Source organism: Protopterus annectens, chromosome 6.part0 (assembly GCF_019279795.1).
Source record: "Protopterus annectens isolate FY-2018-M chromosome 6.part0, PAN1.0, whole genome shotgun sequence".
NCBI classification, from domain to species: domain Eukaryota; kingdom Metazoa; phylum Chordata; order Ceratodontiformes; family Protopteridae; genus Protopterus; species Protopterus annectens.
Genome location: NC_056737.1, coordinates 1,861,919,116 through 1,861,934,617, shown reverse-complemented (window position 1 = coordinate 1,861,934,617; position 15,502 = coordinate 1,861,919,116).

Here is a 15,502-nt window from a genome sequence, read left to right as displayed (position 1 = left end):
TATATATATATATATATATATATATATATATGCATACAAACATACATGTGTGTATACAGCATCTGAAGTGTTCAAATCTGAGTATAACATGGACCATAGCAATCACACATTCTGCCCCTCCCCAAACAATATGAACATAACATATGAGGAGTATATGCCAATACACTATTACAAATATGTCATATGGACATGAGCCAAATAGGGTTAGTCACCAACACAACTACAATGACTGCAAATATCCATGACAGAAATACACAGACATCTTTTATTTAGCAAACCTTTATTACATTCCGATGTATGGCCAAAAGGATTCAAGGACTAATATTACCTGCATGCAATATAGGAAGCATTTAACAGTGCCTTAATGAATCAGCCTGCAGGATAGGTGCTCACATAGGGAAAGAACCCCCACACACATATAGAATATGTATAAAAGCAGTGTCTACACACCTGCAACTGCTATGTTCACCCACCAGCATCTCCCCTACACCCAAACTAATTACAGCAATACATACTGTCATACAATTACGAATTATTCACCCACTGTACGACATCTGCTGAAACCTTGACAAACCTGGACAGAGTCACACTAACATGGCCCTATGTGAAATAGTTGCTGTTATATAATGGAACAGCTGCTGATGTTACAGGGTTTGTTTGAACAAATCTTGTTTCAGAGGGTTGAAAATGTTACCAATTACTGATTATCAGCACAGTATGATACACATTAACACCAAACTAAAGATGTCTGGTGAGCACACTGTAAACCCCCTGACATTATATGCATAGCCATACAGTCTTAATCTGGTCAAGCAACCTGGCCAGACTGAAACATATGCAGAAGTATTAGGTACACACAAACCCTGCACAAGTCGCAATGTTCAGAAATATAACAGCAGTACTCACATGTAGTCCAAAACTTCTAGACATTCCACACTATATAGTTGAGTTTGTTTCGATACAGCTGTTGCAATAGATTTCAGACCACACTTCCCAGCCGTATTCCTCAAAAGTAAGGCAAAGGGACAACACCCAGTTGGAGTACTCAGTTATACTCCACTACTGCCATGGTATTGGCTAATGGAGTAGCTACACAGCTGATGTGCATGTAATTAACTACTTTAGAACACCAGTTGGTGATCAGGATAGCACATGGAACTGATCTCTAACTATGAAAGGATGGCTTGTCACACATTCAAACCGTCTGTATATACCTGCAGAACATTACAAAATACCCCAAAAAGAAATAAAACAAAGACCAAAATAAATAACATACTACTCAATAACACCTCCAGTTATCAATAAGGTATGTATAAATTGTAGTATGTCTATGTATGTAGTACCTGTTCTGTACTAATTACAGTGTAATCAATGCATATAGTGGAAATAGCTATCTTGTAGTAATGTATTGTTGAGCAGTAGTTATGCCTGTAGTATTCTATGTGTGTACTGCTGTAGGTCACAAGGCAAACTCCTCATACACCACAAGGGATGATGTATTTGGGCTTGGAATTCATTATTTATTTTCCAGCCACTGTCTGTGGCAGGGTTGGTCCAACAAGTATGTGCTATAACAGGGGATAGTATATGTTGATATATTGTAACAGTAGACGTGTATGGGTGCATTAGTGAGATGAACATGTAAAAAGTGGGCCTACTTTGCAAATATGATTTGCATTGTGGGAAAATTTGCCAATAACTGTGTAATGTACAGTGTCCTAGGCAGATCTTTCTCATCTGTATTCCATTTTACATAGCATTTGTGTTATGTTATGCAAACTTTAATTATGTCTGTTGGCAGTTACAATACTCAATAACAGGATACATATGAATTGTATTAATCTGACGGTTTAGCAGCATGATAGCAAAGACAATTGGAAGAGCTAGGTAACTATCCATGCACATAAGACATGTAATATCCTCCTCTCTAGTATCTTTTGCAAGCAATAACAGCTGTGCCTGTGTACATGTTATGAAAATGTGTTGTGACCCTTGTTACAAGGCTGGGCCAAATGGCTATGTGCACACCTACATAGAGTGAATATTGAGAGTAGAGACCCACTGGTTGAACATTCATGTTTGTGTAGACTAACCTCTCATTGCCACCCTAACAGCTGCTTCCAAATACTTTATGTAAGGTTGTGCACCGTACTGCTAATGAAACAAGTTGCATATCATCTTTAACTCCAGTGTAACATCTGCAGTAGTGGTGTAAGATATAGGAGACTGCTGCTCATGTGTAATAGCTGCTTCATAGGTGATGGCTTACACTATCTGATTATATCCTGATCATGTTGATAGTGGCAGTAGAGTCTATTGATACTTGACTCTTTTTGGGGAGTGGGTGTCCGTGCGCAACAGACCTCATGGTTCTGGTGGATATCTGTGCATATACTCAGAAAAGGATACCGACCTGTTGACACTTGCATTATCTGTAATCAAATATCAGGATGTGATGTGCTCCTTAGATGAAGATTGCTGCTAAAGTTAGCTACTATGTTTCTGTAATAGCCAGTGTTTTCACGTCCATAACTCAAATATGTACTTGTGAGCATCACCGTCTAAAACATCTTCATAAGCAATAAGTAAACTAAATACAGTACTTGGCACTTGTAGTACTGAATGCTTATACAGGCATGTCCACTATTCAGCTACTGGTGTTAAGTAATGTCAGCTTTGTGCATGTGGCCATCCTGGTGGAATGTAACTCTATGCCATGTACACTGCCAAACCCACCTAACACCACACCCCACACATTGTCTGGGATGCAGCTACAGGAGGCAAGCTGGAAAGCAGTCCAGTCAACAGCCATGACTGGACTGGACAGTCATGTGGTGTAGGTTAACACATGCATCTCATAGCCACACTCAACACATACCCTTACCAGAACACAGTAAGGACACCCACACATACCACCAGAAAGCACACACATTCACAGCGGCTTCCAAGTATCTGGCCAAGCAAGGGACCTCCGAAGCTGGAATAGACAGAAAAAAAAATACACAAACTGTATAACATAGGTTGCAAAACTGTGCCACTCCTCAAAACACATGGCCAGAAACATGCCCAACAGTACTTAATTGTGAATGTGAAGTCTAGCACTATGTCACACACCAAGCTATACGAGGGCAAACATACTGTCAGCTGCCTGTCTGCCATGACTAGCCACACACCCATACACTCAGACCACCTTTTGAACTGTACACATGGCTCTGGCATATTCCATGTTGCTGTGCAGGACATGGGATGCCATAGCCTGGACTGCATGGAAACATACATGTAGGAACTGTCAGGACTTGTAGCCCATGCAGGTATGTCCCAAGGCCTGGGTAGCAGTCTGCCATTGCCCAGAATTATACTGCAGTACAGAGACAAAAGGACTGTATTCCCTAATTGTCTAATGTACTGATGTAATCCAAAAGGTATCCAGTATCTCTCTGACTGGGATAACATGGTTGACAGACCATGATGCTTTGCCAGACAGGGCCTGCCCCTGTCATCCCTCAGAATCTGGATACTGGCTAGGGCTCATGCTTCCCCTATAGTGCCTTCATCATGCAAGGTTCAAGTGACAATTCCACTGCTCTAACAGGGACAGCCAAGCAGTACACTGCGTGTCTAGCTACTCAATGATACATTTTGTAAACTCAATATGGATTCACTTACATCAATCATAACATGGATAACATATCTGTGCAGTGACTGAGATATGGTTCAAGGCTCCAGAGAGCACCCCTGCATGACCATGTTATAACACATACCTCACCTCTTGGTCATTATCCTTTATTGGAACACACAGGCCACAGGTATGTCCATATTCCTGAAGGATATGTTCACCCCAGGCTAGTTGCACTTGCATAACATCAGATGCATTATGCTGAGCAACTACCTCTGTGCCAAAGTGGAATCCAAATTGCTCCTTGCTACAGATCACCCACCATGCCTCTGAATTCCCAACTGCCATATTGTGCTGTAATGGGGAATATTAGGTTTGAGACAGAAAACCATAATAATGGCTACTCTCAACTATCCCACTATTAACTGGGAAGACTCCTCATGTATCAACACCTTGTGCTCAATGCATGTTGGATTTCATCACCGCAATGACCTAGATCACCATAGTCTGAACAAACAGGGCTAACAGTATGCTACACATAGACAGTCTCCAAAGCCAATGTTATGTTTCTTAAGACAGACGTGGTGAATGTCATGGCACCCATGCAGATGTAAAATGCATGTGCAAATGCTGAATCCTACACAAATGCACTTTAAGCACTCACATTAGTGCAGTGATTGTCCTATTGAAACAGAACCAAGATTCAACCAAACACAAGCAGGAAGGCAAACTGGTGGTACCCTGCCATAAACTGTACCAGAGAAGGTAGAAACTATTATAGCAATAACCCATGCCTGGGTGTGGGTAATGCTGGATTTACCCACGGTTGGTGTGGTTTGGTCATGAGGGCAAAGCCCAAGTGGCCAAATAAAGAAAACCGTGGGTAAATCCAGCATTACCCACACCTAGAAGTGGGTTATTGCTATTATACAATGACATTATTTAAGAAAAAAAATAATTACTTTTCCTAATTAATGGCATTGTATAATGCCTCCTTGCTGCTCTTCCACAGCTGTCTGGTATTCTGTGGCAGTTTTGATGTACTGCGCATGCATATGCTTACGCAGTACATAAGAGCTGTGGGTGGAAGCAAATGAGAAAGCAAGATCTCCGTTGCTTCTTACAAAGTGTCTCGCTATATTAAAGGAGTTTAACATAGCGAGACAGCTTTAAAAAAAGCAATGGAGAAAGCAAGATCTCCGTTACTTTTTAAAGCTGTCTCGCTATGTTAAACTCCTTTAACATAGCGAGATAGTGTGTAAAAAGTGACGGAGATCTTGTGTTCTCTGTTGCTGTACAAAGACTTATACTAATGGAAAAAGTCCGGGCAACCGGACCTTTTTCCATTAGTATAAGTCTGATTTACAATGTGCATGCTGACCAATCAGCGTGCACGTTTTGGAATATTAATGGGGGGTCATTGTATAATGCAAGAGTAAACACACATGAGTGGAGGTGATCCCTGGTCAGCTTCAGTAAGATTTAGGTACACCATATAAGACCACACAAAGCCACTGTGAAACTAATCAGCCACATATTATGAGGCCAACCACAGAGCATTCTATAACTGTGTCATGAATAGTAATGGCAATGACAACACCTGCCTTACTTCACAGCACTATGGCATGAGAAGTACTGCACCTACAGAAATTGCACTTGGTCATCCAGATAGGGTCTGTGACAACTTAAACCCACTCTCACCTCCCCCCAACAGGTACATATATTTATATATTCATGTACACTACAGAGTCCCTGTAATAACAACTATGCAGGTACTGGCTGCACTCTCTAAAGCCATACATACAGCTTGCATGAGACCTGTCAACATCCCAGGGTGTGTTTTACACAAACATCAGAACACCACCTACACATCATGTTTAATCATAGCTGCGTGTCAGGCTGTGTACACGCTGGATGGTGCACAGCAACAGTTATTACACCCCACGAAGGGGGAGACACCACTGATAATGTGAAATAGTGCACTACTACACTGCTGAGTCTGGTCTGTAAGGCCATGAACCTTGATCAACCTATGTGATGTAGTCAGTACAGACGTAGATGACAGTAAGGTTGATTCACACAGCATATCTTGACCTTGCCAGGTCTTAGGACACCATCACCCATACTGGGTTCTAGCTACACTCAGTAAACTAGGTGTATATTCCTATGTCACAAGATTGGTTTGCAACTGGACAGCTGGCAGAACCAGCACTACAGAAGGTGTCTGACTAATACATATACAGCAAACCAGTGCCACCTACAGTAATACAGGGTTCAGTCCTGGTACTCCCCCTCTTTGTTATCTAAATCCATACAACACAGACTAACACAGAAGGCCTCTGCCTATTGAAGTTTACAAATGACTATGAACTAGGAGCTATAGTTGACTCAATGAATGCTATGGGCAACATACAGAAGGGCCTTTGTGGGTCAGATGTGTGGTGTCTGACGTATGGCCACAATCTCACTGCAAAGTATTGCATTGTCATCCCCTATGTTAAAAACCCTGTACCCATGAACTACCACCTAGGCACCGGGCAACATAATGGAAACTGTGTGTGTATGGGATCCAGCTAGACAGTAGTCTTTCCTTTGATAGTCATTTCACCACACCAGTCAGGTAGTCGTAAGTGGCACCCCTAATCATGACAGGGTGTCATCCATGAATATAGAGATCATTGTTGACCCATACTCAACACTCAGTTGACCCATAATAGACCACATATTTAATTTAAGGGTTATTGGCCATGTTCAGATGGCCTACACCAGCCTTCCAAAACCCTAACTCCACTGTGTAGCATGATGCCTACCCTGAATAAAGCCATGTCCAACCCAAAGATGCTGGACATGCTACACTTACACATCCTGATTTCAAATAAACACATACTTCAAGGACATCCACCTTTCTAGTACAAGGATCATAACATGCCTGACAGATCTCTGTCCCATATACTTTACATACACCTGACATACTATGCATCCCTGTCCAGCAAAGCTGCACATTACCCCTCTTTGAGACATGGTGTGATGACCTCATGGCAAATATATCAGTAAACCTGTGGATCAGTTCTGTGCCACTGCTTGAACTGGCCACTGAAAGTAACTTGTCTGTTGGCCACAGCTAGGTAACCTTTCAGCCTATGCTCATACATGGCCCAGGGCATATAGTCTACTAATTCACAATGATCATACATGCTATAGCTGATATCCAGCCCTGCAAATACCATCAAGCTAGACATTGTCCCATGTGTTTCACATGTGCAACACAGGTAATACATGGCAGGAAGCTATACTGCTGTACAGTGCCATGTAGATGTATATGGCAAAACACATACATGTACAACTTGCTGGGAGCAAGTCTGCAGGGTCACAGGTCATGTCCCTGAAGGCTGTGTATGACTATATATGTGACATATACACAGCATTAAGGTCTCTTGCATTAATGTCAACACATCCAGGCATGTGCTAATAGGTAAAGACACCAGTACAGGCAAACAGACATGCCCACATCAAGACAACATCCACATGGAGTATGAGCAATGTCATCACTTAACAAACACATATATGGTGATAACATGAAATCATCAGTAAGTGTCAAATGTGTGTGAGCTAAACATGTCAGTGGTATTAGTGTCATGCAGATTTGCAAAGCCATATTTGTAATTATAATAAATGTGATACACATGTATGTGCAGCTGTATGTCTGTACTTCTCTGTGAGTTACTGTCACCTGTCACCGTCATAATGTCTGCCAAGTATGCCACGTGCCAGGCTGCCACTGTACAGCCAGATGGAGGATGAGGTCCTCATTCCATACCTCCTTGACAACCATGAGACATTTTTCAGACATGTGCCACAGGATGCACAGCACTGGGATGCCCAGTGGGTGGAACTTCGCAGGAGGGTAAATGATATTGGTGGCCACATTCGCACCTATCAGCAGGTGCGCTGACACTGCACTGACGTAATTAGATGGGCGAAACAGCATGCAAACGCAATCGCCAGGGAACAAGCTGCAACAGGTGGGGGGGGCACTCAACCAGCCCCCACTCACACGTACTGAGGAGCTCCTGTCCACCCTGGGGACACCTGCAGAACTCCATCCACAAGCTTCAGCTGGTATTGTGGAGGTGGGTGTCTCACAACCACTGAGCCAGGAGTTGGCTGGTAAGTCACTACTGCACATACAACACAACTATATTGGATATAGATACATGTTACTGTACAATAATTAACTTATCATATGCAAGGCATGTATGCACACATGCCACATACTATAGTTTGCTACTCTATGTATGCATAGATATGCATACTGCATAGTATAGTCTATTGTACTGGCTTATGTGCCAACATGCACATTGCACCCTGTAGCTATCACACAGGTGTGGATAATGATCTTACTGCTCTGACACTCCTATTTAGGTACCTCTGGCATTTCACAGTGGCAGCAGCCTGTTGCTGGTGAGTTTGTTATTACTTATCAGGCTTGATAATGCACAGATCATATTAAATACATGCTATCTGCCATGTGGCCATTTAACACACTTACACATTATGTATGGTGATCCTGTTAATATATACAGGTCAGACCTGCAATGCATCACAGCGGTTACCCATGTGGAATATTTAAAGACTATATGAATCACCTACACTAAACCTTAAAAAACTGTCATTGCCAGATTTGTGGACAGCTGTGAATACAATGGTGGAGGTGTGGTTCACTGTAGAGACATATACTACAGATCAGCATCACACATGTGGGGAATACAAACAGTACTATACAGAGAGCATATGTGTGCACACACTCTATATGTTTTGGAGCTGGATTATGACAAACCGACAGGATTTATCCTTGTGGAGTATACCCTTGCTATGAATGTCACACAATGCCATCTGCTATCTCTCCTGTCCATGACATTTTGTGGCCTGACTGCAACACTGGTTAACTATCCTGCAAAACATGATATCTCACATCCTAAACATACCACCCTTTGTCTGTATAAACTTGTCCTAAGTGGAGCATATGACATCTACAGGTGTATGTCATATGGGACAACACTGACATATGAAATAGATGCCCATCACAACCATTGGGCAAAACATGCTTACACATGGCCATGGAGGATGACCAGAGACATGAAGCAACACAGACAGAAGAAGGGATGTACATGTGTGTACACCCTGTTGTACATTGGCTCATCACAATACAACTATGGCCTTTGTGTAATTGTTATATTGAAGATGTGACACACTAAACATCATACAGGCCTGTGCACACCTTGTGTAGGCATAACATCAAAGCACCACAAAACATGTCTTGAACATTTTGAGTGTGTCACGACATGAAAGCTTTAACCTATACAGTATTCGAATACATTCATATGTTGCACAACATACACATACTGGTGTCAGAAATCACTGTCATTGTTGCTCCTCATGTGTGTGAGGTACACAGATGGCATGTGGAACATGGCGTACTGCACAGTTACCCATTTCTGGGCATAGTTGCCAGGCATCCGCAATATGATTGCAGATGTGCAAGGGTGTCATCTGTATACCCTTCAGTGACCTGTGTCACACATTCCACATCAGGGTTTAGTGTGTATACACCTCAGTGACTTGGGTCACATTCCACATTAGATATGTATTGCATCTGAACACAGTCATGGCTATGAACTGTGTCTGTAACTCACACTGTATAGCAATAGTGAAGTCACATGATGCCCTGCAATGGCTATGCACATCAGTTCAATGTGCAGTATGTCACTGTATATCTGTAGGGCGGACTAACAACATTGCATCAGCTGAAGGTCCATGCTAATATAACACGTCCCTGCATTGGGACACCAGTACCTCACTATATATTTGAAAGGACACCATTGTGTTAAACATGTATGCATGTCATTCATCACGTCAGCAGAAGACATGTCATGCTACATTTGATTGGCAAGGTCATATGCCACACATCGGGCCAGTGTACTGTTAACCTGTGCTGGTCTGTGGTACCATTGCAAAGTAGAGACAGCCATGTCAAACGTGTGTGCAGCCACATGCACATTGTGTATAGACTCAGCTCAGGGGTAAGCAGAATAATGTTGAACAGGCATGCACTGTTTATGGGGAGATATGCAAGCTAGGGCTCTGACAAACATACTCAACATACCCTTCTGCTCATGTCCTCCTCACACATAGGAGCAATGGCCAACACAAAGCATCACTGGCAAATATACCCAGGTCAGCGATGGTCTGTTACGATGTGGGGTATGGTGCACAAAACATGGCAGTGCGGTGCAACTGTGCATAGTGCATGCATTGTGTTGCAGGTTTGGGGCATAAACTACTAACACAAATTGTGCAATACACTGATGTATGCTAACTACTACTATACTTGTGTAAGCTGCATGCCTTCTGCCATAGCACATGCATGCTGTTGTGTGCAACCCAGGAATGTATGATAACTACCACTATAATTGTCTAAGCTGAATGCCTTCTGCCATATCACATGCATGTTGCATGCCGTTGGGTACCATATCATGTGTCTGTCTATGTCTGTCTGTGTGTCTGCCTGTGTGTAAGTCTCTGTGTGTCTGTACTGTGATGTATAACTGGCAATGTACAGTTCTTGTCCACCCCTCACAGGTGTTGATGTAGGTGTGTTGGCCTCCTGCGGTCCACCTGATGTTAGTGTCCCCATTTCTCTAGCAGTGATAATGAAAGTATGATTGAGGCACAGCCAGGGTTGTCGGGGGCTGAATCTGTGCCATTGGTTGGCATTCCACCTGCATCTCCCTCATCCCCACACACAGTTGTCATGCCTACACATACCCCATCACCAGTGGCCATAGTGGAAGGACAGGTGGCGGGTGGTAGCATGGAACAGGAAAGTGTGGAGACTATGGAAGGTGTGTCTGCACACCATGATCAGCCAACTGACTGGTGATGTCCCACACAGGCAAGTGCCCAGGGCTGCTCACAGGGGGGCTTCTGGCCCACATGCCCCTGCAAGACATAGCACATCAGCTGGTGTCACCAGACGCATATTTCAGGCTGTAATGGAGGCACAGGCACATTTTGAATGGCACAACAGAGAAGGTCTGAGGCTTCAGAGGGCTGCTGTCCATTCTTTAGCTGACAACATTCAGGCAATTGCAAATGCTCACAATCAGCTTGCAGATGTTTTGGATAGATGATTGTGTGACATGGTGGGAGTCCTTGGCCATGGCATGTGATCCTTGAGTGTGGAATGTCTGTGCTAGAACATCTGGTGGGAGTAAGGTGTTGGGCACGTGGACGTAGGTCAGCTACACCAACTGTTGAAGGTATACGTGAGCATGCTACTTCACATGCCCGCACCCATAGTGGCAGTAGCAGCAGCAGTGCAGCTGGTGCTGTGCTGTCCACACCAGGATACAGCAGGCCACATGCATGTGGTTCTGGATGGTTCCAACAGGGACATGGTTCCGGTGGACATGTGTCATCAGACAGTACCCAATCTGGACCTCTGCCTGGTAGTGGTCATGCAACCCCTGGCAGGCATAGGTCATGTGGCCATGGCCAGATAGAGTGAACTGTACAACCTGCCCTGTACACTCTGAAGCTGTCAATAACACCCCTGTGTAGGCCAGCCACATGCCAGACCAGTGTGCATACATACACAAACACCAGAAACAAATGTAGGGCACCTCAGCACACACACACGCATAACATCCACATACACCCAATGAGATAAAAGGCCTTAACCCACACACATGATGTCATCCAATGGTACAGCCTAGGCCTCTGGCAAACATTATCACCCTGTGCATATGATGATGCCTGTGCCCACATCCCTGTCATCCATACCATCGGTGGAGGGACATGGTCATATGGTCTGATGCACAGGGTGAACATACTAGGAAGACAATTGTAGATTACCATTGTTGAGTAGTGTTGACAGGCAGCAGACATACCATGTACTAGAGTTTTAGAATGCATTTTGTACTGTTGACAGTATGTATCATGTGTAACACCAGTAACTGCATGTCGGTCTTGATGTTCTGCCTTCCTCTTTCAGGTGTAATTGCATGTGACAAATGTGTGCATGCAGACTAGAAGGGGGAAGTCAGTGCTTTCAGTTAGTGTCCCATATGTGACTTTAGACTACTCACATGTTTGTATGGCAATACCTGCATGCACTTTGTAGCTTCCACATCACAGTTACACTCTCCCAAGTTTCAAACATATTTACTGATCTAATGGTCCAAGAGCATGATATCTGTATAGTAAGCTACTGTGGCCAGAGCCTCACATCCATACTGGGTGGCATCACAGGTATAGTTAACCAGAGCAGGGAGGAGGTAATAGAGTGGTTCAGCAGGTGACAAGGGTAAAGGCCAGTTAAAAAGGTGGCTTCTCTTTGGAAAGCAGTTATAACCACTCTCATGGCAGGATGCGAACCCACACAGGGATTCACAGACACAGAAACACACAGTCACCATTGATGGGATTAGAACCCCTGCCCATGAACAAATCATTATTATTGTAATACACAGTTCTGAGACATGCCACAGAGATTACACATTTATAGACAGTTGGAATAGCCTCCTATGATTGAGGACATCCACAGGGATACTAGATTGTGGTGATTGTATGTGGGGAGGGGGGTATATCAGTAGACTATGGTAAAACAAGGCTCACCCCAGGGCTTACACATTTACAGGCAGTTAGAATGCCCTTCTAAGATTGATGACATCAACAGGAATACTAGATTGTAGTGAGTGGATGTGGGGAGGGGGTTTTATTATTTGAGTATGGTAAAATACAGCCTCACCCCAGGGATCAGACAGCCATACACACACACGCACATACACACACACACACACACACACACACACACACACACACACACACACACACACACAGACACACACACACACACACCACTGTGGCATTCACAAAGATATACATCTAAGTCACACATATACAGACACTTGACATGTGTGAGATTCAAACCCCCGCCTATGTCTTGCTTTCTACACTTCACTCTGTACAGATGTCTACAACAGTGTACAGGAGAGTAAAAAACATTGGGGATGTATTCCCCACCATATGTGACATATATGGACACACGCAGACACTTCCCAGTACTGGGAATCAAACACCTGCCTATCTCATGATAGGTATTAAAGAGTTACAGCACTATCGCATGCGCTACAAAGCTTACTGACTTTTACATTTGCCAACTGTGCTGACATATGCACAATATATGCACAGGGGAGGTGTTTCTGTTACAGGTGTCAAGAGGTTTGCCTTCAGTGTCACCCTTACTGCATTCTACTTTGTGTGTCTTCCCCTTCAATTAACAACACCAGAGCTTAGCAGTTACACAGGTTATTGCAGGAATGGTTGTAACACACCTGTGAGCTGTCTTCAGTAATCATTCATCTGCAAAGTAGCCCCACCACTTAGTAGTTATGTCCAAACATCTGTCCATACCTAAAGTACAGCTTACAGTACTTTGAGCATATTACCATACATAGTTGGCAATGTTGAGGCTGCATTGCAACTGCATGATGTACTAAGACAACAGTCACCTTCAAACATCAGACACTCCACACACACACACACACACACACACACACACACACACACACACACACACACACACACACACACACACACACACACACATCAATACATGTACACATATGCAGTCTCCATCAGTAAGTGGACTATCAGGCAAGAGGATACATTCCACACCTTGCCCACACCATGTGTGAAACCTAGTTGAGCATTACACCATAATGGATGTTCTATTAATGTAGGACACTCAACCACATTCACTGAGTAGCTAAGTGGACATTTACACCAACAGTACATATCAGCAAGCGACACACACAGCAATATTCCATGTCATGATGCAACAAACTGTTAGTTGACAGTTCCACTGTGAAGCCAGGGCACTGTAATGGTCAACAGTGAGCACATCATATTTGCCACACACACCTATTTGCCACACACACCTCATGATTACTGAAAGAGTGCCAGCAATGTTCTCTGTTTGAGCTAGGCATTACACTTGTTCAAGCATGTGTGAGGTCTGTGGCTTATAAACATCTCACCATAGCATGTTGTGGCTATTGTGGTAATAAGGTTCATGTCCAGACAGCACACAGCATGCATGGCTTGCAATTGTTGACATGGGGTATATGTAGGAGCTATGGGTCGCACATGGCTGCACATGTCATGGACATAACACCTGTAACTTCTCAGGAACATACAGAACTTAGCTGTATTTCCCTGAGTCTGTCAATACAGGTCATGTGTGTAAGGCCTATGGTCCTGTTATTTGGGTATGTTTGTAGGCATTGCATTTGGTGGACATATCTAATGACATACACGACACATGGATTGTTGTATGATATGATAGGTGTCATGGGTGACCAGTAGATAGGGCTTATTACCTCTGTCAACATAGATATCAAACTTTATGTACTGTTAGCATTCAGCAGCCATGGACCTATCTTCCATGTGCATGTGTGTAATGAATGTAGCCACCTGTATGTACAAAGGACAACAACAGCTATAGTATTTTCATGTATGGTGTATGAGTGTGGGATGTACACATCCAGGGCAGGTACGTCTAGGTCATATCCGACCATGAGGGTGTTGTTTACTGGTGTATAGCAACAGTCAACTGCGTTATTGCTGACAACATCCAAGGGACCCTGGTATGTGTACAACTGACCTGGTTAAAACAGTGGTATTATTAAATTGCATAACACATTATGCAACTGTGTCAGTACATGAGTACTTTGCACAGTTGATATAGGGCTAGGTACAGTCCACCAGTCAAAGGTTATTTGGTGTTGTACCATAACATTTCATACCACATTTATGGATGTGTGTTGGTAGTCTGAGGACAGGGTGGGGGGTGTATATGAAGATACAAGCTAGAATGCAGCTTTTCCCACTGTCACCTGTACCTGACTCACCTGTGATGAATTATGTTGGAGTAGTGATCTTTACTTGTGAGTAGATTTTATGAATATGGGGACACCACCACTTGGAGTGGTCCGTACCAGTGTTATGACCCACATGTTTGGATCTGAGTTATATGGTGGTAGTGCTATTGTGCACTACAGAGCCTTCAGCCAGGTGTTCCTCACTGCACAGATGTCAGTATTCCCCATTGTAGGTTCTACATTGAGCAAGTGGATTATGAAAGCCACACATCTAGCACTGGTTAGCATAAGCATCCAATGCAATTGTCTTGTAGGTATCAGGGTGTTACTTCTGTGTTTAAGACATTTGCCTTGGAATGGCACTATGTGGGTAAATGCAACCTAGATATTATCCACACTCCCTTGAATGATTGCTGCATGTGATATGTGACAAAGGCTTGTCTTCTTTCAGTCATGTCATCCTGGAATGACAGACACTGGTCAACCTCATTATTACAGCAGGACATTGTCTCATTGTTTTGGTCAAGCAGTTGCCACTCGTACCATGACATCACTGCAAGTGGCAGTACTGTGCTTGCTATCAAATGCTACATCTAAGATGACAGACATCAGCAGACACTGTGTAGATGACCAGTGTGAGATATACTTAGTGGAACAGTCCTGCTAATAATGACAACTACTAACACAGGCGGGCAAGGTCATCTTGACACCTGCACCTCAGTACCATTAGACAATGGGGCTCACATATTATGCATGCACATGCCACTGTACCAACTATGATGCCACTGCCCACAACCTGTTATCAAGTATGCCTTTCAGGGCAGCTATGTGTGTGACACATGCTGTATTTTGCATCCACCTGTGTGTCCCAGTTAACCAATTGTCTGTCACTTCCACACATGCGTGCTTCACATATATATATGGCAGTACTTCATGTACATGT